This window comes from Phyllostomus hastatus, unplaced genomic scaffold (assembly GCF_019186645.2).
Source record: "Phyllostomus hastatus isolate PE091 unplaced genomic scaffold, TTU_PhHast_1.1 phas_contig_17, whole genome shotgun sequence".
NCBI classification, from domain to species: domain Eukaryota; kingdom Metazoa; phylum Chordata; class Mammalia; order Chiroptera; family Phyllostomidae; genus Phyllostomus; species Phyllostomus hastatus.
Window position 1 is genome coordinate 43,239,819 of NW_025333664.1, and position 24,578 is coordinate 43,264,396.

The following is a 24,578-nucleotide window of genomic DNA, read 5'->3' on the forward strand; positions in this document are numbered from 1 at the left end:
TCATATGTGAAATCTAATGAACAAACTGAACTAACAAGCAAAATAGGGACAGATTCATTGATAGAGAGCAGGCTGACAGCTCTGTATAGAGTGGGGTTTGGTAAGTAGAGGAATTGAGGAAAACATAAAAAGGACTCATGCATGCAAACAACAGTGTGGTGATTGCAGGAGGTATCAGGGAAGTAGAAGAGGGTATAAGAGAGATAAAGAGTGTTGGAAAAATACAATAAAAATACGTAAGGACAAAAACATTTTAGTACATTCTTACGTTTATGTTGTTATTTCTGCAATATGAATAATGAAAAAAAACACAAGTATGATTAGACAAGATAAAAAATCTAAAAGTGATAAGATAGTTTCAAAATTGTATATCAGTTGTGACTAATTTTAGCTTATATATCCATACATAGAAGATAATAAATCAAAAATCAGTAATTATGTGAGAGGAAGTCTTACAGTTTTCTATTTCCCTTTTACTAATGTCTATACTTTACAAAAACTAATGTGTATTATTCAATTATTTTTTAATTAATTCATTGTTCAATTACAGTTGTCTGCATTTCCTCCTCCTCCCACAATCCCTCCCACCCCAGACAAACCCACCTTGCTCCTTTGGTTACACACTCTTACTTGGTTTTGTCCATGTGTCCTTTATAATTGTTCCTGAAAATCCTTCTCCTGACTATCCTCTCTCCCCTTGCCTCTGGCAATTGTTATATTGTTTTTAATTTCAATGTCTCTGCTTATATTTTGTTTGCTATTTTTATTTTGTTGATTATGTTCCAGTTAAAGGTATGGTATTTTTCCCTCACCACTTGGCTTACATCACTCAGCACAATGCTCTCCAGTTCCATCCATGCTGTCATAAAAGGTATAAGCTCCTTCTTTCTATCTCCTGTGTAGAATTCCATTTTGTAAATGTACCATTGATTTTAGATCCACTCATTTGCTGATGGGCACTTAGCTTGCTTCCAACACTTGGCTATTGTAAATTGTGCTGCTATGAACATTGGGGTGCATAGGTAATTTTGGATTGGTGTTTCAGGGCTCTTAGAATATAATCCCAGTAGTGGAATTGCTGAGTCAAAAGGCAATTCCATTTTTAGTTTTCTGAGGAAATTCCATACTGTTTTCCACAGTGGCTGCAGCAGTCTGGATTCCCACCAACAGTGCACTAAGTTTCTCTTTTCTCCACAACCTCTCCAACACTTGTTTCTTGATTTGTTTATGTTCGCCATTCTGATGGGTGTGAGGTGGTATGTCAGTTGTTTTAATTTGCATCTCGCTGATGGCTAGTGATGCTGAGAAATTTTTCTTATGTCTCTGGGCCCTCTGTATGTCATCCTTAGAGAAGTGTCTGTTCAAGTCTTTTGCCCACTTTTTAATTGTTTTTTTATTCTTCCTGGAGTGGAGTCTTATGAGTTCATTATATATTTTAGAAATCAAACCCTTTTCTTATGCTTCATTGGAAAATACATTTTCCCAAACAGTAGGTTCTATTTTCAGTTTAGTGCTGTTTTCTTTAGCCATGCAGAAACTTTTTTAATTTGATGAGGTCCCATTTATTTGTTCTTTCCTTTATGTCACTTGCTTTAGGGGACATATCAGTGAAGATGTTGCTGTGTGGAATGTCTGTGATTTTCTTGCCAATGTTTTCCCCTAGGACTTTTATGGTGTTATGACTTATATTTAAATATTTTATGCACATTGAATTTATTTTTGTGTATGGTGTAAGTTGGTAATCAAGTTTCATTTTTTTTTTTAATGTAGCTGTCCAGACCTCTCAACACTATTTGTAGAAGAGGGTATTTTTGCTCCATTTTATGCTCCTTCCACTTTTGTAAAATATGAATTGACCATAGAGACTTGGTTTTCTTTATGGGCTCTCTGTTCCATTCCATTTGTCTATATGCCAGTTTTTATGCCAGTAGAAGGCTGTTTTGCTTACAGTTGTCTTGTAATACACTTAGATACCAGGTATTGTGTCCTCTCCTGCTTTGTTCTTGTTTCTCAAAATTGTGGCAGCTATTCAGGGATATTTATGGCTCCATAAAAATATCTAAAATGTGTGTTCTATATCTGTGAAATATATCATTGGTACTTTAATAAGGATTGCATGGAATCTATCAAATGCTTTGGGTAGTATGGCCATTCTGATTATGTTAATTCTTCCAATCCACGAGCTTGCTTCCATTTGTTTGTGTCTTCCTTAATTTCTTTCTTCAGTGTTGTGTAGTTTTCTGAGTATAGGCCTTTTACCTCCTTGGGTAAGTTTATTCTTAGGTACTTTATTTTTCTTGTTGCTATATCAAATGGGATTTTTTTGCCTGGATTTTGTTTCTGATGTTTCATTGTTGGTGTAAAAAAATGTGTTTCATTTCTGAGTGTTGACTTTGTATCCGCTGTTTTGCCAAATTTATTTATTAGGTTGAGTAGTGTTTTGGTGGATTCTATAGAATTTTCTATGTATACTATCATATCATCTGCAAACAATGACAGTTTTACTTCCCCTTTCTAACTTGATTGTATTGTATTTATTTTTCTTGTCTGATTGCAGTGGTTAGGACTTCCAATACTATGTTGAATAGGAGTGGTGAAAGCAGGCATACTTGTCTTGCTCCTGATCATAGTGGGGAAACTCTCAGTTTTTTCCCAAAGAGAATGATGTGTAGTGCAGGTCTCTTGTATATGGCCTTTATTATGTTGAAGAATGTTCCCTCTGCTCCCACTTTGCTGAAAGTTTTTGTCATAAATAGGTGCTGTACCTTATCAAATGCTTTTTCTGCATCTATTGATATGATCATGTGGTTTTTGTCTTTACTTTTGTTTATGTGATGTATTACATTTATTGATTTGTGAATATTGTATCATCCTTGCATCACTGTGATGAATCCAGCTTCGTCAAGATGCACGATCTTTTTAATGTTCTGTGGGATGCAGTTTGCCAATATTTTATTGATGGTTTTAGCATCTATGTTTATCAGTGATATTGGCCTGAAGTTTTCTTTCTTTGTTACGTCTTTATCTGGTTTTGGATTACGATGATGCTGGTTTCATAAAAAGAGTTTAGGAGTCTTCCATCATTTTGATTTTTGGGAATAATCTGTGAAGGATAGGGGTTAGCTCTTCCTTAAATGATTTGTAGAATTCTCCTGTGAAACCATCCTGTCTAAGGCTTTTGTGTCTCCCTAATTTTTTTTATCACTGTTTCAATTTCATCTGCTGTTATTGGTGTGCTCAGGCTTTCTGTTTCTTCAGCTTTGAGTTTTGGCAAATTATATTTTTCTAGAAATTTGTCCATTTCACCTAGGTTTTTAATTTTCTTAGCATACAGTTCTTCATAGTAATTTCTTATAATCTTTTGTATTTCTGTGGTATGTGTTGTAATCTCTCCTCTTTCATTTCTGACTGTGTTTATCAGGATTCTCTTTTTTTTTCCTTGATGAGCCTGCTTACAGGCTTGTTGATTTTATCTTTTCAGAGAACTATCTCCTGGATTCATTGATCCTTACAATTGTGCTTTTAGTCTCTATGTCATTAAATTCTGCTGTGATCATGGTTATTTCCTTCCTTCTACTTGCTCTGGGTTGTCTTTGTTGTTTCTCCTCAAGTTCTTGTAGGTGTAGATTTAGGTTGTTTGTTTGAAATGTTTCTATCTTTTTTAGGTAGGCCTGTACTGTTATGAACTTCTCTCTCAGGACTGCCTTCACTGTGTCCATAAATTTTGGGTTGTTGTGAGTTCACTTTCATTTGTTTCTAGAAACTTTTTGATTTCTTCCCTAATTTCGTTCTTCACCCATTCATTTTTTAATAGCATGGTATTCGATCTCCACAATTTTTAATGTTTTGGGTTTTTTTCCTTTAGGTTGGTTACTAGTTTCAGTCCTTTGTGGTTGGAGAAAGTGCTTGATATGATTTCAACTTCCTTGAAATGTTTGAGGCTTGTTTTGTGTCCTGTCATGTGGTCTATCTTTGAAAATGTTCCATGTGCATTTGAAAAGAATTTGTATTTAGCTTCTTTGGGATGAAGGGCTCTATGTATCAATTAGGTCTATTTCATCTATGGCATTGTTAAATGCCACAATATTCTTTTTGATGTTGTGTTTAGTAGGTCTGTCCATTTTTGAGAGTGGGTTGTTAAAATCCCCTACTATAATTGTGTTTCTGTCAATATCATTCTTGAAATCCTGCAAGATTTTCTTTATGTATTTAGGTGCTCCTATATTGGGTGCAAATATATTTACAATGTTCATTTTTTGGTGTTCACAGCTTCAACCTAATCTTTTTTGTGATCAGTTGTAGGGGAAAGGCAAAATGGTTTAAAATGGCAAGAGTTTATTCTAGGATATTTACAGTAGCAGCCTATAGAGAAGAGATAGGAGATCCCTTAGCTATATATACTGTTAACCATGTTATTGCGCCTAATTAGACACTTTTAGATAGGGTGAAAAAAGATAAGACATGTTGGGGAGGGAAGGATTATGAGTTGGATCTAGAAAGCAGTGGGTTTGTGGGAGATCAGATTCTGAGGTCATGTGAGCATAAATGATAATAAATAGGTGTAGTGTGTGAGAGAATAGGGTTAAGCACTACAGTAATAGAGTTCAGGAAAGAGTGAAGTAAACTAATAATCTGTAGGGGTCCTGTGTAGTACTTACAATTGTATAGAACAGCAATTAGTAATGCAGCAACAATCATATGACAGAATCTATGTAATCTGAATAACAAAAATAGAAAGTGTAGGATGTTGAATAATGTGCTAATGGTACATAAGTGAAGTGAAAGAAGAAAAATTAAAAATACACTATGAAAGAGAGAACCAAGGAAACCAAGTAATGCAATTTAACAAACCGAACAAAGAAGACTAAGCAGAAAAAAAAATTAAAAAAAATACTAATAACATAAAAGATGCAAAAATAATAAAAAAAATAATGATAATACAAATATACAATAACTTGCAAGTTCTCTGGAGTAACAACATAAAATTTATCTCACTGTCTCAGTTGTTGGAATGACCCATCTTTGGGTCTAACTCTGATCCTTTCATAGCTCCAGGTTTCATTGTCTCACTTGTGGGAATTTAAAAAAAATAAAATAAAAATAAAAATACAATTATAATAATAAAAAAAGAAGGAAGAAGGAATGCGGGAAAAAAGGAAAGAAAGAATTAATTTTTTAATTTTATTTTAATCATTGTTCAAATACTGTTTTCTCCTTTTTACTCCTAGTCCAGCCCCCCTCCCACCCCTCCCCACTTCCCTCCCATTACCACCCTCCCCCTAGTTTTTGACCATCTGTCCTTTAAGTTTGTTCCTGTGAACCCTTCCCAATGTCCCCTGATATTCCCTCTACTCTCCCCTGTGGTCACTGTCAGCCAGTCCTCTATTTCAGTGTCTTTGGTTATATTTTCCTTGCTTCTTTGTTTTGTTGTTTAGGTTCCTGTTAAAGGTGAGATCATATGGTATTTGTCTTTCACTGCCTGGCTTGTTTTGCTTAGCATGATGTTTTCCAGTTCCATCCAAGCTGTTGCAAAGGGTAGGAGTTCCTTCTTTCTTTCTGCTGCATAGAATTCCATTGTGTAAATGTACCATCATTTTTTGATCCATTCATTTACTGATGGACATCTTGGTTGCTTCCAGCATCTAGCTATTGTAAATTGTGCTGCTATGAACATTAGGATGCACAGGTCCTTTGGGATTGGTGTTTTAGTGATCTTAGGATAGAGTCCCAGCAGTGGAATTGCTGGGTCAAAAGGCAAATCCATTTTTAGTTTTCTGAGGAAGTTCCATACTGCTTTCCATAGTAGTTGTACCAGTCTGCAGTCCCACCAACAGTGCACTAGGGACCCCTTTTCTCCACAACCTCTCCAACACTTGTTGTTTGTTGCTTTGTTTATGATGGCCATTCTGACTGGTGTGAAGTGGTATCCCATTGTGGTTTTCATTGGCATCTCTCTGATAACTAGCGATATTGAACATCATTTCATGTGTCTTTGGATTTTCTGTATGTCCTCCTTGGAGAAATGTCTGTTCAAGTCCTTTGCCCACTTTTTAATTGGATTCCTTGTCTTCTTAGAGTGGAGTCATGTAAGTTCTTTATATATTTTGGAGATTAAACCCTTGTCTGAGGTATCTTTGGTAAATATGTTTTCCCATGCAGTTGGTTCTCTTTTAATTTTGATACTGTTTTCTTTAGCTGTGCAGAAGCTTTTAACTTTGATGAGGTCCCATTTGTTTATTTTTTCCTTTATGTCCCTTGCTCTAAGGGACAAGTCGGTAAAAAACTTTCTTTGTGAAATATTTGACATTTTCCTACCTACGTTCTTCTCTAGGACTTTAATGGTGTCACATTTTATATTTAAGTCTTTTATCCACCTTGAATTTATTTTTGTATATGGTGTAAGTTGGTGTTCAAGTTTCATTTTTTTGCACGTGGCTGTCCAGTTCTCCCAACACCATTTGTTGAAGAGGCTATTTTTACTCCACTTTATGTTGCTTCCTCCTTTGTCAAGTATTAATTGACCATAGAGACTTGGGTTTATTTCTGGGCTCTCTGTTTTGTTCCATTGGTCTATGTGCCTGTTCTTATGCCAATACCAGGCTCTTTTGATTACAGTGGCTTTGTAGTATAGTTTAGTGTCGGATATTGTGATCCCTCCTACTTTACTCTTCTTTCTCAAAATTGCAGCAGCTATTTGGGGTCATTTATGGTTCCATATAAATTTTTGAAGTGTTTGTTCTATGTCTGTGAAATATGCCATTGGTACTTTAATAGGAATTGCATTGAATGTGTAAATTGCTTTGTGTAGTATGGACATTTTGATGATATTAATTCTTCCAATCCATGAACACGGTATATGTTTCCATTTGTTTGTGTCTTCCTTGATTTCTTTCCTGAGTGTTATGTAGTTTTCTGAATACAGGAGAAAGAATTATTTTTTTTTAAATGGGGGCAGCTGCTGGCTTTAAACTGACCAAACCAGTTCTGCTGGTCTTACTGGCTGTAGCAGGCTGATGGGGATTGGTTTCCTTTTTCTCCCTTCCTGAGCTGCCCTCTTAGCACTTGCCCATCCTCCAACCAAGTTCCACACTTCTGCTGGGCTCCCAGTACACTTCTGCACCCAGTCTATGCCTTCAGTCCACCAGATGTGCTCTCCTTGAGGTGCACCAATTAGAGGCAAGTCATACACTACCTTCTCTGTCTTTCCTGCCCTACATGCTAGGGACAGACTCTCAGAACCTCTTCAGAGTAGTTCAGCCCTCACACTGAGTTAAGTCTTTCTGGGGATTGCTGACTCCCTGAGCCTTTCAGCTCTCCTCTTCACAGGAATCTCTGCCTTCCCCTCAGAATGCCAGTTGGCCCTTCAGGATTGGTGCTCCACCATGGCTGCTCCTGCAGATGCAGGCATGAACTTCCTCTGCTGCTGCACTGGGGGCCCTGGGGTTAGTAGAGAGGTGACTGTGGGTGATGGGGTCAGGCAAACTCTGTCCCTGGGGTTGTCCCTCGGGCTTAGCACTTAACCTCTGCTTCTGGGGCAAGATGGGAAACCACTGGGCTACAGGTTTGTGTGTACACCATGCCCAGGGCTTTGGGTATATGCATGCAGCCTCCACTGGGCCTGGGCCATGGTTGTGGGGTCAGGTATGCTCTGCCACTGGGGCTACAGGCAAGAGTGCTTGGCCTCTGCTGCCACAGGATCTCAGGCACTTTGGCTGGGAGCATGGGGCACAGGAGGAGGTGGTGGCTGCTGCACGAGAATTCCTCAAAGAGCTGCTGAGTGCTTTTTTAAAACTTTTTTTTTAATTCCTCCTATTTAAGCCTGCTGTTCCAAACAACTGTCTGGCCTCTCACATAGCCCATCTCTCCAACCAGACTGGGGACTATCCAAGTCATCATCCATGATAGCCCAATTCTTCCCAGCTGGCATCCACAGTCTCAGTGGGTGCACACTGCCTCTGTATGTTTGGTGCTAAGTCCTTATCCCCACCACCCCAGCAACTTTAAGCATCCAGGTTCCTCCTGATGCAGCTCAAACCTTGTTAGGCAGGGGAGGGAGCCATTGACCTAGCTCTCTTCCAAGAATCCTGTGGCAGACCCAGAGGGTGCTGGGCCTGGGGCTGCAGCCCCCCTGGTCCCTGTGCTGGTCCCAGGGACTTTATTGTACTGAAGGACTCTCCTTATCATCTAATTTTTCAATGTCCTCTATAATTTTTGGTTTTCAATCTTTATCTATGCTGAGATACTGTTGGTTATTCACTCTGTTCCTTTGAAGATCAGCTAGGTGCTTCACCCTTGCTCAGGGTACAGTGGACTCCACTCCCACCTATCTTGTCACCATCTTCTGTCCCTCTCCTGAAACTTTCGTTTTCTTCACTGAAATTCTGGGTTGCATTATCTTTCTCACTCCCCAGTTGCTCCTCCTGGTTTATTCACAGGTGCATATGAGACTGTGTGGTCCATCACCTACTGCCTCACCTGCATGGCCCTCTAGCTGCTACCTTGTCATGTGTCCATCTCCACCCTTCTTACCAGTCTGAATGAATGTTTCTTCATATCCATGGTTTCGGTCTTTTTTGCATCTCAACTTTCTGGTAGTTCTAGTTATTTTTTTTTTGTTTTTAAATTTGTTTTTGTCCTTCTTTTGGTGGTATGAGGAGGCAACATATATCTACCTATGCCAGAAATCCAATTCTTTTTCTGACCAATAATTGAAGCATGGTAAAAAATTGACTTTTCATAGGAGTCTCAAAAATAACTGACATACATCTATTCCCCAGAACTTGACAAAATCTGAAGATAGCTTGAGAGGTAGTATTTATTAACAAGGAAGATCTTAAGTCCTGAAAAATTCTGCTCTCACAAACACACAAAAAAGAAAATCAAATGAGAAAGGCTAGAGACAGAGATATCCCAAAAAGATATCCTGAAGTTCCTGGAAGGTGTTATGAAGCTTCTGCACACCGCTGTTTCTGCTTTGTGCACCCCTTCCTCACATGCTTATACAATCTAGATACTTACTCACTAAGAGACTGCTCTGCCTAAGTAATAATTTAAAATTGAATTTCTCCCCTTTTCAGCCATTTTACCTGCAGATTTGTGAAATGTTATTTTAGATTGGACCTAATAAATTAATCCTAAAATATCTCTATATGATGATTTAATATATGACACTATTACCATCAACATTATATGAATTTTTTTATATTTTCCCAAAACGAGCAACTCATATAAAATTCTGGGTATTCAGCAATTCTAGACTAACACTAGAGAAAGTCTAAAGATCCCTCTAGACATAACATTTTAAAAGATTTTATTTATTTATTTACTATTTATTTATTTATTCATGTATTTATTTCTATTTCTTAAATATATTTTATTGATTATACTATTATAACTGTCCCAATTTTCCCCTTTTCAACCTTCAGCCCACTATTCCCCATTCCTGCATGTAATCCACTCTTCTTAGTTCAGGTTCATGGGTTGTGCATATAAGTTCTTTCACTATTCCATTTCCTATACTGTTCTTAACATCCCCATGTGTATTCTATACCTATCAATTTGTACTTAATCCCTGCACTTTCCCCCCATATTCTTCCTTCCCCCTTCCAAATTATAACTCCTAAATGATCTCCATATCTATAATTCTGTTCCTGGCCTAGTTATTTTCTTAGTTTGTTTTTTAGATTTTATTAAATTGTAGATAGTTGTGAATTTATTGCCATTTAACATTCATAGTTTTGATATTGTTTTTCTTAAATAAGCCCTTTTAACATTTCATGAAATAATGTCTTGGTGATGATGAACTCCTTTAGCTTCACCTTGCCTGGAAAGCACTGTATCTGTCCTTCTATTCTGAATGATAGCTTTGCTAAATAGAGCAATATAAGTTGTAAGTTTTTGCTTTTCATCATTTTGAATACTTTTGCCAGTCCCTTCTAGCCTGCAAATTTTCTTTTGAGAAATCAGCTGACAGTCTTATGGGAACTCTTTTCTAGGTAACTATGTGCTTTTTTTCCTATTGCTTTTAAAATTCTCTATTGGCCCTGGCCAGTGTGGCTCAGTGGATTGAATGCCAGCCTGAAAATCCAAGGGTCTCCAGTTCAATGCCCAGTCTAGGGCACATGCCTGGGTGGCAGACCAGGTCCCCAGTAGTGGGCACTTGACAGGAATCCACACATTGCTATTTCTCTCTCTCTCTCTTTCTCTCTCCTTTCATTTCTCTAAAAATAAACAAATAAAATATTTTAATAACTTCTTTAAAAAATAAACAAAATTATCTATTTATCTTTAAGTTTTGGCATTTTAATTATGATGTGCTTTGGTGTAGTCATCTTTGTGTCTCATTTGGGACTCTCTCAGCATACTAGACTTGTATGTTTATTTCCTTCACCAAATTAGGAGTTTTCTTTCATTATTTTTTCAAATAAAGTTTTTATTTTATATTCTTTCTCCTTCCTTTCTGGCTCCTCTATCATGTTTTAAGTTGTCCCAAAGGCTCCTTAGCCTATCCTTATTTCTTTGAATTCTTTTTGCTTTTTCTTCTTCTGATTGAATGTTTCTCCTTCCTTATGTTCCAAATCATTGATTTGATACCCAGCTTCATCCACTCCATCTGTTGGTTCCCCATAAATTTTTCTTTATTCACTTAGTGTAACCTTCATTTCTGCTTGGATCTTTTTTTTTAATGTCACTGAAATACCCACTGAGTTCCTTGAGCATCCTAACAGCCAGTGTTTTGAACTCAGCTTGTGAAAGATTGCTTATCTTTATCTTGTTTAGCTCTTTTTCTGGAATTTTATTCTCTTCTTTCATTTATCCCATAATCCTTTGTTTTTTCAATTTGGCATCTTGCCTGTGTTTATTTCTATATATTAAGTAGAAATGTTTTGACTCCCTATCTTAGCTTGGCTTATTGTAGAAAAGCACACCAGTAATTTGGGTAGGACAGAGTCTTATGTAATTGCCAGGGTTGGACAACTCATGTGAACCAGGTTGATGGAGTCTCAGATATGGTGCTGCTCTGTGGCTCTGTGTGGGGGAGGACCCAGAAAAGAGAAAATACTGTCTGGTTTCTGGAGTTTAGTCTAGGAGATAGCTGTCCCCTAGCCTCATCTTGATGCCAGACATTTCATTTTCTCCCTGTATGACACTGGTGCCCTTCCAGCTGCTGCCCCAGTGCTGAAACCCAGATGGAATGAGTCCTATGCATAAGTCCTAAGTCTGTTGCAGACTCTTTAAGAAGAGACTTTTGTGATCCTGAAGTTTCTTTCACTGTCCCAACCCCCACTGGTTTTTACAGCCTGTAGTTATAGGGGAACATCTTCCTGGAACTGCAACCCTGGGCTGGATGGTATGGTGTGGGGCTGGGATCTCTCACTCCCAAGGTATCTCGTACAATTTTTATCCATTGAACATAGATTTGGAACTGCTAATTCTGCATTTCTGCATCTCTGTGTCTCTGCACATTCCTGCACCTCTCTGCGTGTCTGTATCTTGGCCCCTCCTACACACCTGGATGAATGTGACTTCTTTAATTCCTTGGTTGTAAAACTTCCATGTACCTCAATTTTCTGATAACTCTGGATGATATTTGTTTTGTAGTTTAGTTGTAATTTTTGCTATGGTTGTGTGAGGAGGTGAGCTGTGTTTACCTACACCTTCATCTTGACCAACAGTGAAGATTGAAAGGACACATGGACAAAACCAAGGGTGGGTAGAATCAGGGGAAGGAGGTGGAGGTAGCTGGAGTGTGGTAGGAGTAGAAGGAGGGAAAGGCAGACAAATGTACTTGAACAACAATAAAAAGTAAATTAAAAAAGAAGTCAAGATATTACTGTCTACGTATAACTTGACAGAGCAATATTCTCAATGTCTATCCACTCTCTAAATAGGCAGAGAACTCTGGATTTTAGAGGGTCCTGTTCATCATTGGGAAATATGATCATCTCTCTCTATTTCCTTTGCAAGCATGACTGAATACCATCTATCCACCCCTTTACACTGCTCCCACAACCTATTCAAGCCAATGACATCTCAGGAGTAAATTAACCTGAGCTTCTGCTACCCTTTTCTCTAAATCCAATCTCTATTTGATCTATGCCACCCAATTAACACCCAATTAACACCCAATTAATCCAAGCTCTTCAATGCCTTTCCATTGCACTAAAATAAAAATAAAATGCAAATGCCTCACTATGCCACAGGCATGGTCATATTTCCTCAACCCCCTCAACACACTCTCTGACCTCACTTCCTGTGTGTATTCTCTCAGTTTCCTGAACAGCCTAAGCCCTTCCCCAATGGAAGCCTCTGCCCACACTGTTACTTCATGAAGAGTGCTTTCTGTCTGTATTTAGCAAGCCTCTGATTGACTGTAATCTCTTCAAAATGCCTCTGTGACTTCTCTGTCTAATTCAGTCCATTCCTTTATTATCTTCTATCTTAGCCTGTCATTTGCACCTTCATAACACTTCATATCCTGTATATTTTGCCTATTTAACTGATCTCTGCTTGTATCCTTCATTGTAATAGAAGTCCCTTGAAGGCACAGAATAAAACATTTACCATTTTATTCACAGTGTCTTGAATGTACCTGGAAAGTTTTGGACACTCAAGAAATATTTGTTAAATGATGGAAAACTGAAAATAATCTTTCTTCTTTCCTATTCTTTAAATTACCAGACTTTATTCTGCTCCTTTGTGCCATTGAGATGATATTCAGATGGCAACCTCTACTTAGCTCTTTCTGGAGACAACTCAGGGCGATTCTTTACTCTTAATGTGTGACATTTGGAGCTAGAAAAGAAATTCCAGATGAAATAACAGCAGGGGAAATGCATAATATGAGCCAAGAACCATGCATCCCATTAAATATTTAACTCTTTGTCCCTTACAACAACATAGTGAAATAAGAGCCATGATTCTTCACACTTTACACATTAAAAAAAAATCAGGGCTCAGAAATACCACCTAAAATGTTTTGGAAACATTGTTTTGAGAGTATATTTCAATGCCACAAAACTTCTTTATACTCTTCAGAGGAGAGTATGGTTTTATGAATGTGCTTCACAGAATTGGTTATAATGTCAATACTAATCTGTAATTGGTGATTGTGATGCATAGTGGGCTTATATTAAAAATGTTGGCTACTTCAAATCTCACCCATCCTGAGGAGCAAGGGATAGAAACATTGTTTGAAAAAATAATGACAGAAAACTTCCCTAACCTAGAGAGGAGTAAGCCACAAAGGTTCAGGAAGCAGAGGGTCCCAATCAAGATGAACCAAATAGGCACACTATAAGACACATCATAATTAAAATGGCAAAATTCACAGACAAAGAAACACTCTTAAAGGCATCAAAAGAGCTCCAATAAGGCTAGCAGCTGATTTCTCAATGGGAACACTACAAGACAAAAAGCAGTGGCAAGAAATATCCCAATAAATGAAAAATGAAAGATTGTAACCAAGACTACTCTACCCAGCAAGGCTCTCAATTAAAATGGAAGGGAGTTTTCCGGACAAAAGAAGGCTGAAGGAGTACACCTCCACCAAACCAGCACTGCAAGATATGCTAAGTAGCCTGCTTTAAGGACGGGGACGGGGGTTGTGGGGGGAGAGTGAAAGAGAGAGAGGGAAACAGGTACAAAGGAGAAAGAATGGCAATGAATCAGTACCTATCAAAAGTAACCTTACTATCCTCCCCACAGCCAAAGCAGTGGAGGGTGCCTGCCTGTGATTGTAGCCCCAGCAGCATGTGTCTGACTCAGCCGCCACCATAGCAACAGAAGTACCATGACCAACCCTGCTGCACCTGTGGCTGCCCTGCCTCCCCCCCCCCACCCCCATTACCCAACAGCAGAGTCTGTGCATCCATTTCTGCAGCAACAGCAGTGTGTGCCTGCTGCCCCTGCCTTGTGGGGCTGGACTGGCTCATTAAGAGGAAGGCAGGGGCACACCCAAAGAGGAAAACAGTAGGGCTCAGGGAGTCAGCAGTCCCCAGAAACACATAATTCAGTCAGAGAGCTGAACTATCGTGAAGAGGCTTTGAGAGTCCCTAGCACCTAGGACAGCAAAGAGCAAGAAGGTAGTGTGTGAGTTGCCCATAAATAGTGCACCTCAAGGACAGCAAAACTGGTGGACTAAAGGCATAGGCCTAGCAAAAAAGGGTACAGGGTTCCCAGCAGTGAACTGAGAAATTGGGCTGGATACTGTGTAACTTTGAAGAACAGGATTCAGACCTGGCCCTCATTCACAGAAAACCACAGTAAGAGAGAAAAGTGAAACCCAACCCCCCTCAGCCTGACACAGCCAGGAAGACCAGCAGAACTCACCTGGATACTTTAAAGCCAGTAGGAGGTTGTTTTTTTCTTTCTTTTTCTCTCTCTTTCTTTCTTTCTTTCTTTCTTTCTTTCTTTCTTTCTTTCTTTCTTTCTTTCTTTCTTTCTTTCTTTCCTTCTTTCTTTCTTCCTTTCTTCCTTTCTTCCTTTCTTCCTTTCTTCCTTTCTTTTCTTTCTTCTTCCCACAGCCCCACAAGCAAGACAACAAGACCTGGAGCTGTGAAAGCACCAGAGTCAGATCCAAAGAAGGGTCATCTCAACAACTGAGAAACTGAAACAAATTCCACTGTGCTATTCCAGAGAACTCACAAGTCATTTTTTATTTGTATTATTATTATTATTTTCTCATTATTGTTACTTCTTTTATATTATTAGTAATTTTTATTTCTCTTCTTTCTGTTTAGTTCTCTTCATTTTGTGTGTTTAATTGCATTGTTTGACTGGTTTTCCTTGTTCTCTCTTTCACAGTGTATTTTTAATTTTCCCTTAATCACTTCATTTGTGTTCTAATAGCACACTATTCTAGGTCATGTACTTCCTATTCTTGTTATTCAGATCACACAGATCCTGTCTGTTGGGAACAAGGAAATTAAGAACTAAGTTTAACCTTAATAGACAAGAACCACATTGTAGCTAAAAAGAAATGATAAAAGAGGCAAAGTACAGTCAAAGCAAACATCCTGTGTCTAGCAGACGCTCTCCCTGGGTAGGCTAGATAAGCAGTGCTTTGTAGTTTTTAATGAGAAAATAGAAAACTAGCTAGCTAGAACCAGGAGATTACTAGGTTAATGAACAAACATCCTGCCTTCCCGCCTTGTGCAAGAATGCTTGGTTTGAAATTCCCGCGCGCAGTCTTTGTAAGCGAATTACTAACTGCCACGTCTGCTTCTGTATAACGCTTGCTTGCCTGCCCATATATAAGAACGTAGTTGTAAGCGCTCGGCGCAGCTCTCGTTTGCAGCTCCTTGCGGGCACTGTGTCGCTGGACACTTTGAGAGTTCGCCCCTGCGCAGGTTAAACTTGGCCAATAAAGTAACATCTTTGATACCCTGAAAGTCTCCGATATTCATTCTCGAGTTTGCTGGATGCTACATTTTGGAGGCCCCAGCGAGATCACAGGTCGGAGACTGAAGGGACGGCTCGAGCCGGGTGAGTAGTGAGGATCCTCTTTCTGTTCCCGGTTTTGGCTCCGGAGTAGGGAAACTACCCTGTGGTGGTAGGTGGGACGCTGCCGGCAGTCCACTCAGGGGCTTCCAAGAGGCGGGGCGCCGCCTGGGAAGTTTTTCAGTTACTGGGAAAGAAAGTTCCGTGACCGGTCACATTAAAGAAGGAACTTTTGCGCTGCGCCGCGCTGCGATTGAAATATTTGAGTGTGTGAGTGAACGAGCTCGTGAGTGACTGTGTTTGTAGCCCCACAGGGAAACCTACGGGGCATGAGAGGGCCCTAACCTGTGGTTCCTGTGTCAGGTCATTCAGCATAACGGCTGGCAGTCTAACCCGGACTCTGATCGGGCAGCCTTAGCCAAGATCGACATCACCTCGCGAGAGGGCAGGCCAGGCGGGCGAGCGACTGTGTTCTGTGTCTTGTTTTGTCTGCGCCTTGTTTTGTCTGCGCGTTGTGTCACAAGTTGACTTCTGAATTACATGCCTAATTCGTGTGTGAGGGATATTGCCTTGTCTGTCGCCTTGTTGGTTTGTATTATTTGTCTCTTCTCCTGTCTCCCGGACCTCATCAGAATGGGCCAACAGGAGTCGGTGCCGGGATCCCCACTTGATTGTCTGTTAAGGAATTTTTCCGATTTCCAGCGGCGAGCACGAGGGTATGGAGGACCCCCACCGGATCCGGAATTTTTAAGAACGTTAAGTCAACTCGAGTGGCCTGCATTTGATGTTGGGTGGCCCTCGGAGGGGACCTTTGACTTGCCCACCCTTTTTGCTGTTGGAGCCACAGTATACAGGGTTCCCAATCCAGATCAGTTCCTCTATATAGATGTCTGGGTCGACATCGCCACCAAGCAGCCCCGATACATCAAGAAGTGTCAGGGTGGAAATCAGAGAGGGAGGTGGGCGGTGTGTCTAGCATCAGCGGGGAATAAGGCGAAAGGGAGGGGAACTGAGACCCCGGTCACCGCATCAGGTGGGCCCCCGGGACAGTCGAGACTGTACCCCATCTTACCAGGGCTGCTGGAGGACCATTTAGATCCTGTGAATGCACCCCCGCCTTATGCCCGGAAGGAGGAGCCTGATTCTTCCTTGCAGGAGATAGGTGGAGTTTCCAGCCCGCCACATATGCGAGGGGGAACTCACTATGGAACGGGCGCGGGGGGCGCCGCCATCTTGCCTCCTCCGGGAGGCGCCGCCATCTTGCTGCTCCGGGAAGCGCCCCTGGCACCGGATGCCCCGCCGCGGGCACCCCCACGGTTAATCTATGTTCCCTTTTCCACTAGTGATTTGTATAATTGGAAGCATCAGAATCCCCCGTTTTCTGAGAAACCCCAGAGATTGATTTCCCTCCTAGAAACCATTTTTAGGACTCACCAGCCAACTTGGGATGATTGTCAGCAGATTCTGCAGACTCTCTTTACATCAGAGGAAAGAGACCGTGTTATAAGGGAGGCGGCAAAATCTGTATTAGGAGAGGAGGGAGTGACAATAGCTGGTAGAAGGCAGATCGAGGACATCCTCCCCTCTCAACCCCCTGCTTTGGACCCTAATACTACTGGGGGAAGAGACGCGCTCCTCCAGTAGCCCAGTACCACAGGGTTTTGTTAAAGGGATTAAAGGCAGCAGCAAGGAAGCCTACCAATTTTAGCAAAGTCAGTTAATGGCTCAGAGAAAAGAAAATTTACATATGAAAGATAGAAGGTCAGAGGAGAGGGGCCAAGAAGATCTAGGTATTGAGACTGCTGCAGGCTGGTCAGAGTTCCTGCAGCCCCAGCAGATCCACTCCTGTGAGTGAAATGGGAAAAGTGTGCCTGAACTGGCATCGCTATCTTGAATCGGTCAAGAAACCAGATTCGGTGGAGGAAAAACCCCTACTGGGGCAGGGCAATATCCTTTTCGGAGACTTTTTAGTGAGAGTAAGGCCAGAAGGCCAGTCTGCTAGATGTTATCTGGCACATACTGTTTTGTACATTGGATCTCTTAAACTGGAAAAGCTCAAACCCTTCTTATGGACATAACCCTGCTAAAATGACTGATTTGATTGTGTCAGTTTTTTGTGGGTTTTTTTTGCCACTTATCTTCTCAATTGGGCAGACATAGGAGCCTTATGGAATTCTTTGCTTCAGTAAGGGGGGATGAGCAGAGACTGGTGTTGGATAAGTCAAATGAAAAGGCTTGGAGATTAAACCAAGAAAATCCAATTGGGGCTCTGGGCCTTCCCAGGGCAATACCTATAACTGAGCCCAACTGGGACCCTTAAGGGGATGGCCTTTCTCTCTTAGAGCATTATAAGGCATCCCTAAACAGAAAGTCTAAGTAAGTGCAGGCCGTGCAACAAAAATCCACAGAGGACTCTTCCCAACACTAAGAAACAGTTAAGGAGATTCCCAAGGATGGCAAGTGACTGCTGCATTTGAATTCCAAGGTTTGGGCTCACTGCTAATCCACTGTGTGAGGCTCTGAAGGGACCAGAATACAGCCCTTTAAAGTGGACAAAGGAGCGCACTCAGGCTTTTGAGTCTCTGAAAGTGCACCTAGCTTCATCACAAGACTGGAATTGTCTCATGGAAAGAGAGTGAATGTGTGTATCAACTCAAAAAATCACACAGAAGGTTAGTAAAATCCTAGGAATTAAGTGAAGACTCCCGTGCCGCATCCCCGACCGCTCTAAGACCTGGGTGGAGGGGGAGAGAGGAACCACGAACTGTCGGAGGCACCAATCAGAATCGGTGAGTGCCACATGCTGAGTCTAAGTACTGAGTTTAAGTATAATCCTTCCCAGTGTGGGAAAGGAACCAGGATTAAAAAAAAAAAAGATTAATGGTTAAATCTGGATGTGTAAAATTATGCGTAAAGAATGTGAAAGTTTTAAACCTGGAGGAGAGGAAACCTGAATTGTTTTCTGGTTTTGTAGGAAACGAGCAAGATTTCTAACATTGGTGTTGTTTCTAATCAGAAACCTTCTGTACTTTAAGACCTAGGAAAGGTTGCCTGTAACTGGCTGGGGAGGATGCCTTTGCCACTCGGGACCCAGGCAGGGTCATTTGGGGCTGATAAGGGCTTCAGCCATGGGCAAAGCAGCATGTCTCTGCCATGAGACCGGGCCTGAAGAAGCATGTCTCTGTGCAAGAGAATGCCCCTACCTGTGTACTGTTCTGGAAACTCTGTGTTTTGGATTTTGCTCTGTATCTGCTCTAAAAAAGAAATTAAGAATTCCAGGGAAGGTTAAAACTTCACACTCTATAGGAAAGTAAATAGGAAAGTGAAAGATACGTAAATGAAAAAAAATGTATAAAAGAAAGAATAAAAGGTTTGTAAATGTTAAAAAGGTCCGTGGAAAACTGTAAAGATAAATGGAAAAGTGAAAGTTTTAGAAAAAAAAATTTATGTAGTGTGTGTTAGTAATGAAAGGTATAAGGCATAAAGATACAAACTTGGTGGATATCAGAAGCTGTATAAAATAAAGGGTTTGTGAATGTTACAGAAAGTCTGTAGAAGTGAAGGTTTTAAGAAGCCCGGTGGATATCAGAAGGGAAAAGATTTTCCTTCAGGCTTTGTATTTTTCTCCCTACCTGATCCCTCCAGAATTTGGCATTCTGAAGGAATGAGTGATAATATAAAGTTTCTTTGCATAAAACCAGTAAGACCGGTCGTGAATAGTGGTTTTGTTAACTGAGACTTTGACTGGAATGTCACGTCTGAAGGAGGCATGTCTGGGTTCTGGTCATCACCAGAAAGCCATGAGGAACTGGGATTGACTTGTGAAGCTAGCGTAAGCCCACGAAAAAGCCTGGTACTTTGGTTGGTTGTGTGGTTCATGGCAGTCTTTCCAGGGAAGGAACGAAAGTTGCTTTCCTGAAAGATGGCTAAAAAGGAACCTGTAAGCACAATGGAAGCCTCAAGGATTTGAGTGAAACAACTGGTACAGGCGAAGCCAGATGGCAAATGTGTGACTCTGCTTCTGTGCTCCAGGGGGGCGGACAGAGAAGTCAATCTAAAGGCTCCCTGTGTGAATTCCAGCAAGGTAGACTCAAGGATCATAAGTGATCCAGGCTGCTCTTGGTGTGTTTATGCAAACAAACAGTCAAAATTAAAAGCGGGACTCAAAGTAGTCCCCGTAATAAGTGAGGGTGATCTTAAGGAGAAAAATTGTGGTTCAAGGAAAATCACAATGCTTAGTATTATTGGACATCAGAATGGTGCAGCTAACTGTCTTAAAAGTTTGTTTTCATTTGAAAGTTGAAAATTGGGTTTGTAATACCACCAAAGATGTACAATTTATAGGTATGGAGGACTTGTGAAATTGCCATTGCTAAATGTTATTGCAGGAAAGACCTTGCAATTGAGTTTCTTCCCAAAAGACAGTCTCACAGGCACAGAGACTGGTTTGGGGATTGCTGTGTGAATTTAACCTGTATGTTCTTCTGTTTTCATAGGGCATATGCCTATGACTTCATTACCTGAGTAATTGATTGAATGAGTGAGTGAATATAAACCTGGCTTAAGGAGCCCATTTTCATCATCACTCCCCTGAGACTCACGGTTTGGCTGAACTGAGTGGTTGGGTTGGTGAATGGTTTGGGCGGTCTGTGGGCCTCACTTTAGAGCTAATTTTGCCTTTTCTGTCTTGATGGCTTGGACAGAAAGGGCCCAGGTATCTGAAAGGAGGGAAATCCTAACATATTCCCCTCAGCCCGAGTGAAGTATAGCGGGCCACAAGTTTCGGATAGGTGTAGCATGCCTTGTACACCTTCCTCCAGATAAGCCATTCCTTACTTAAGTCCCTGCCTTTGTCATTTAGTGGTTATGATTTAATTGTGCCTTCCAACTTTTTCCAAATCTGCCACCTCCAGAATATGACCAGGATGCCAACGGTCCAGTAATGCCAGCCTTTGGACACCGAACCTGCGACTTCCTGGTGACAGCCAACTGACCAGGATTCTGTAAGGTCCTTCCCCTTACAGGAAGGACTCCCTCCGTGCTGCACACCAACCCCCTTTTCAGGGCACCCCTGACCCATGGGTGGGTAAAACAACGTCCATTTTTCAGCCAGAAGCAGTTACAAGAAGATGAGACCTTCGTCCATTGTCCTTTAAAAGAATTTAAAGTGGGTATATCTAAAAGGAGGGTGCAGCCAAAGGGTCCCCAAATAGAGATTTGGAGGACAAAATCCCCAGAAAATCAATTAGAAGAAAAGTAGACTGGACCTTGGGATATACTCCTGCTAGCAATCACTATAGGGCCCTACATTTTAAATAGGGTCATAGCCTTTATTAAAGAAAGAATAGAAGTAGTAAAGCTAATGGTTGTATCCCAACCCTATACTATGATTCCTGATGATGAAGAGTCAAGGGTTTGACACACCCCCAAGAGAAAACGGGGGAATGTTGGGAACAAGGAAATTAAGAACTAAGTTTAACCTTAATAGACAAGAATCACATTGTAGCTAAAAAGAAATGATAAAAGAGACAAAGTACAGTCAAAGCAAACATCCTGTGTCTAGCAGACGCTCTCCCCTGGGTAGGCTAGATAAGCAGTGCTTTGTAGTTTTTAATGAGAAAATAGAAAACTAGCTAGCTAGAACCAGGAGATTACTAGGTTAATGAACAAACATCCTGCCTTCCCGCCTTGTGCAAGAATGCTTGGTTTGAAATTCCCGCGCACGGTCTTTGTAAGCGAATTACTAACTGCCACGTCTGCTTCTGTATAACACTTGCTTGCCTGCCCATATATAAGAACGTAGTTGTAAGCGCTCGGCGTGGCTCTCGTTTGCAGCTCCTTGCGGGCACTGTGTCGCTAGACACTTTGAGAGTTCGCCCCTGCGCAGGTTAAACTTGGCCAATAAAGTAACATCTTTGATACCCTGAAAGTCTCCGATATTCGTTCTCGAGTTTGCTGGATGCTACACTGTCATATGATCATTTCTCCATTAATATTGTAAATAATTGTTGTTCCATGCAATTGTAAATACTACACAGCACTCCTTTTGGATCTTACCTCATTTCACTGTCTTCCTGAATGTTATTACTGTTGTGGTTAACTCTAGTTTCTCATATACTACATCTATTTTCTATTTTACTCTCACTATACCTCATATTATGACATCCCACAATCTCTCTGTTTCATGGATCTAATTCACAATCCTTCCTCGCCCAACAAGAGTCTTATCTATTTTACACCTGGTCTGAAAAGTAACTAGTTGGATGAAATATAATGATTCACACTATACTGATCCAAAGAATCTCCTATCTCTTCCCTATGGGTTGGTACTTTAAGTCCTATAGAATATACTCCTGCTGACTTAATCCATTTGCCTTCCCCCTCCAAGTGATCACATAAAAGAGTATGTGTGTATGTGGCAGCTGTGTACAGAGAACCCATCAACAAAGGGACTACCAATGGATAATAACAGAAGAAGTTAAAGGAGGGAATGGAAACCACACTAACCTCTGCCAAGGACCAATCTGGAATTACAACTGAATGGTGGAGAAATTATCCAGAACAAACAACTGAACAAAAGTGAGAGAGAAACCTCAAAACCTAGTGCAGACAGAATAATGAGCTTCAACACAACCTGTCCATACCTGCACAACAGAATACAAGATGTGGTGGGTGGAGTGACCCTCAGTTAATCAGCTGAAGGGAAGGACTCACCAAAGAAAGACCCAACAACAATCAAAATCTAAATAAATACAGAGAACCAACATAAATGACAGGCCAATATCACTGATGAACATAGAAACTAAAATGCTCAACAAAATATTGGCAAACTATATCCAGCAGTATGTTAAAAGGATCATACACCATGACCAGGTGTGATTCATCCTAGGGATGAGAGGATGCTACAATATTCACAAATCAATAAATGTAATACACCAGATAAACAAAATCAAAGACAAAAATCACATGATTATAGCAATACATGTGGAAAAACCATTTGATAATGTACAGCACCCATTTATGATTAAAACACTCAGAAAAGTGGGAATAGAAGGAGCATTCTTCAACCTAATACAGAATATACAAGAGACACCTAGGTCAACATCATATTCAATGGGCAAAACCTAAAAACTTTCACACTAAGACCAGGAACAAGACAAGTATCACTTCAGAAAGTGGCTGTCCACTTTCACTGCTCCTATTCAACATAATATTGGAAGTCATAGCCACAGCAGTCAGACAAGAAAAGGAAATAAAAGGCAGCCAAATTGGAAAAGAGGAAACAAAACTGTCATTGTTTTCAGATGACATAATAGTGTACACAGAAAATCCTATAGACTCTAGAAAAAAATGCTCAATATAATATATTTTCAAAAGGAAAATTTGACAAAGCAGCAGGATATAAAGTCAATATTCAGAAATCAAAGGCACTTTTGCATGCCAACAATGAAATATCAGAAACAGAAATCAGGGGGAAAATCCCATTTGATATAGGAACAAGAAAAATAAAGTACCTAGGAATAAACCTAACCAAGGAGGTAAAAGACCTGTACTCAGAAAACTATACAACACTGAAGAAAGAAATTAAGGAAGACACAAAAAATGGAAGCATGTACCATGCTCATGGAGTGGGAAAATTAACATCTTCAAAATGTCCATACTACCCAAAGCAATATATAGATTCAATGAAATACCTATTAAAGTACCAATGGCATAATTCACAGATATAGAACAATCACTTCAGAAATTTATATGGGACTGTAAATGACCCTGATTATCTGCCACAGTTTTGAGAAAAAAGAGGAAAGTAGGAGGGACACCAATACCTGATATCAAATGGTATTAGAAGGTCACTGTTTTCAAAACAACCTGGTTGTGGCATAAGAATAGACACATAGAACAATGGAACAGAAAAGAGATCCCAGAAATAAATCCAAGTCTCTATGTTTAATTAATATTTGACAAAGGGTGCAGAATCATAAAATGGAGCAAAAATAGCCTCTTCTACAAATGGTGATGGCAGAGCTGGACAGCTACATGCAAAAAAAGAAACTTGATCACCAACTTATACCATACACAAAAATAAATTCAAGATGGATGAAAGACTGAAATATAGGTTATGATACCATAAAAGTCCTTCAGGAGAACATAGGCAGGAAAATAGCATTAAAATGAAAAAGAAAACCACCTTAGGGGAAAACATATTTGCCAATCATACTTCTAACAAAAGTTTGATCCTCCAAAAATATGAAAAACTCACGTGATTCCACTCTAGGAAACAAACAACCCAATTAAAAAATGGACAAAGTACTTGAACAGGCACTTCTCTAAAAAGAACATATAGAGAGTCGAGACATATGAAAAGATGCTCAGCATCATTAGCCATCAGAGTGGTGAAAATTAAAACCACAATGAGATACCACATCACACCAGTGAAAATGGCCATCATAAACAAATCAACAAACAAGAAGTGTTGGAGAGGATGTGGAGAAAGTGAAAGCCTAGTGTACTTTGGTGTGAATGCAGACTGGTGCAGCCACTGTGGAAAATAGTATAGAATTTCCTCAGAAAACTAAAAATGGAACAGCATTTTCACCCAGCAATTCCATTGCCCATATTATATCCTACAAACCCTGAAACACCAATCCAAAAGCACTCCAATGTTCGCAGCAGCACGATTCACAATATCTCAGTGCTTGAAGCAACCTAAGTGACCATCAGTAAATGAATGGATCGAAAAACTATGGTACATTTATACAATGGAATACTACACAGTAGCGAGAAATTGGGAGTTCCTATTCTTTGAGACAGCATGGTGGAACTGGAGAGCATTATGCTAAGTGAAATAAGCCAGATGGTGAAGGACAAATACCATATGATTTCTACTTTAACTGGAATCTAATCAACAAAAGAAACAAAGAAGCAAAATATAATCAGAGAAATTGAAGTTAAGAGCAATCTGAGAGTAACCAGAGGAGAGGTTGGAGGTGATAATACAGGGGCAGGGGAGCTGGGCTTTCAGGAACAAGCATAAAGGACTCACAGACAAAACCAAGGGAAGGGTAGAAGCAGGGAAGGGAGGTTGGGATAGCTGGGGTGGGTGGGGAGTAGTGGGGGGTAAATGCAGACAACTTCAC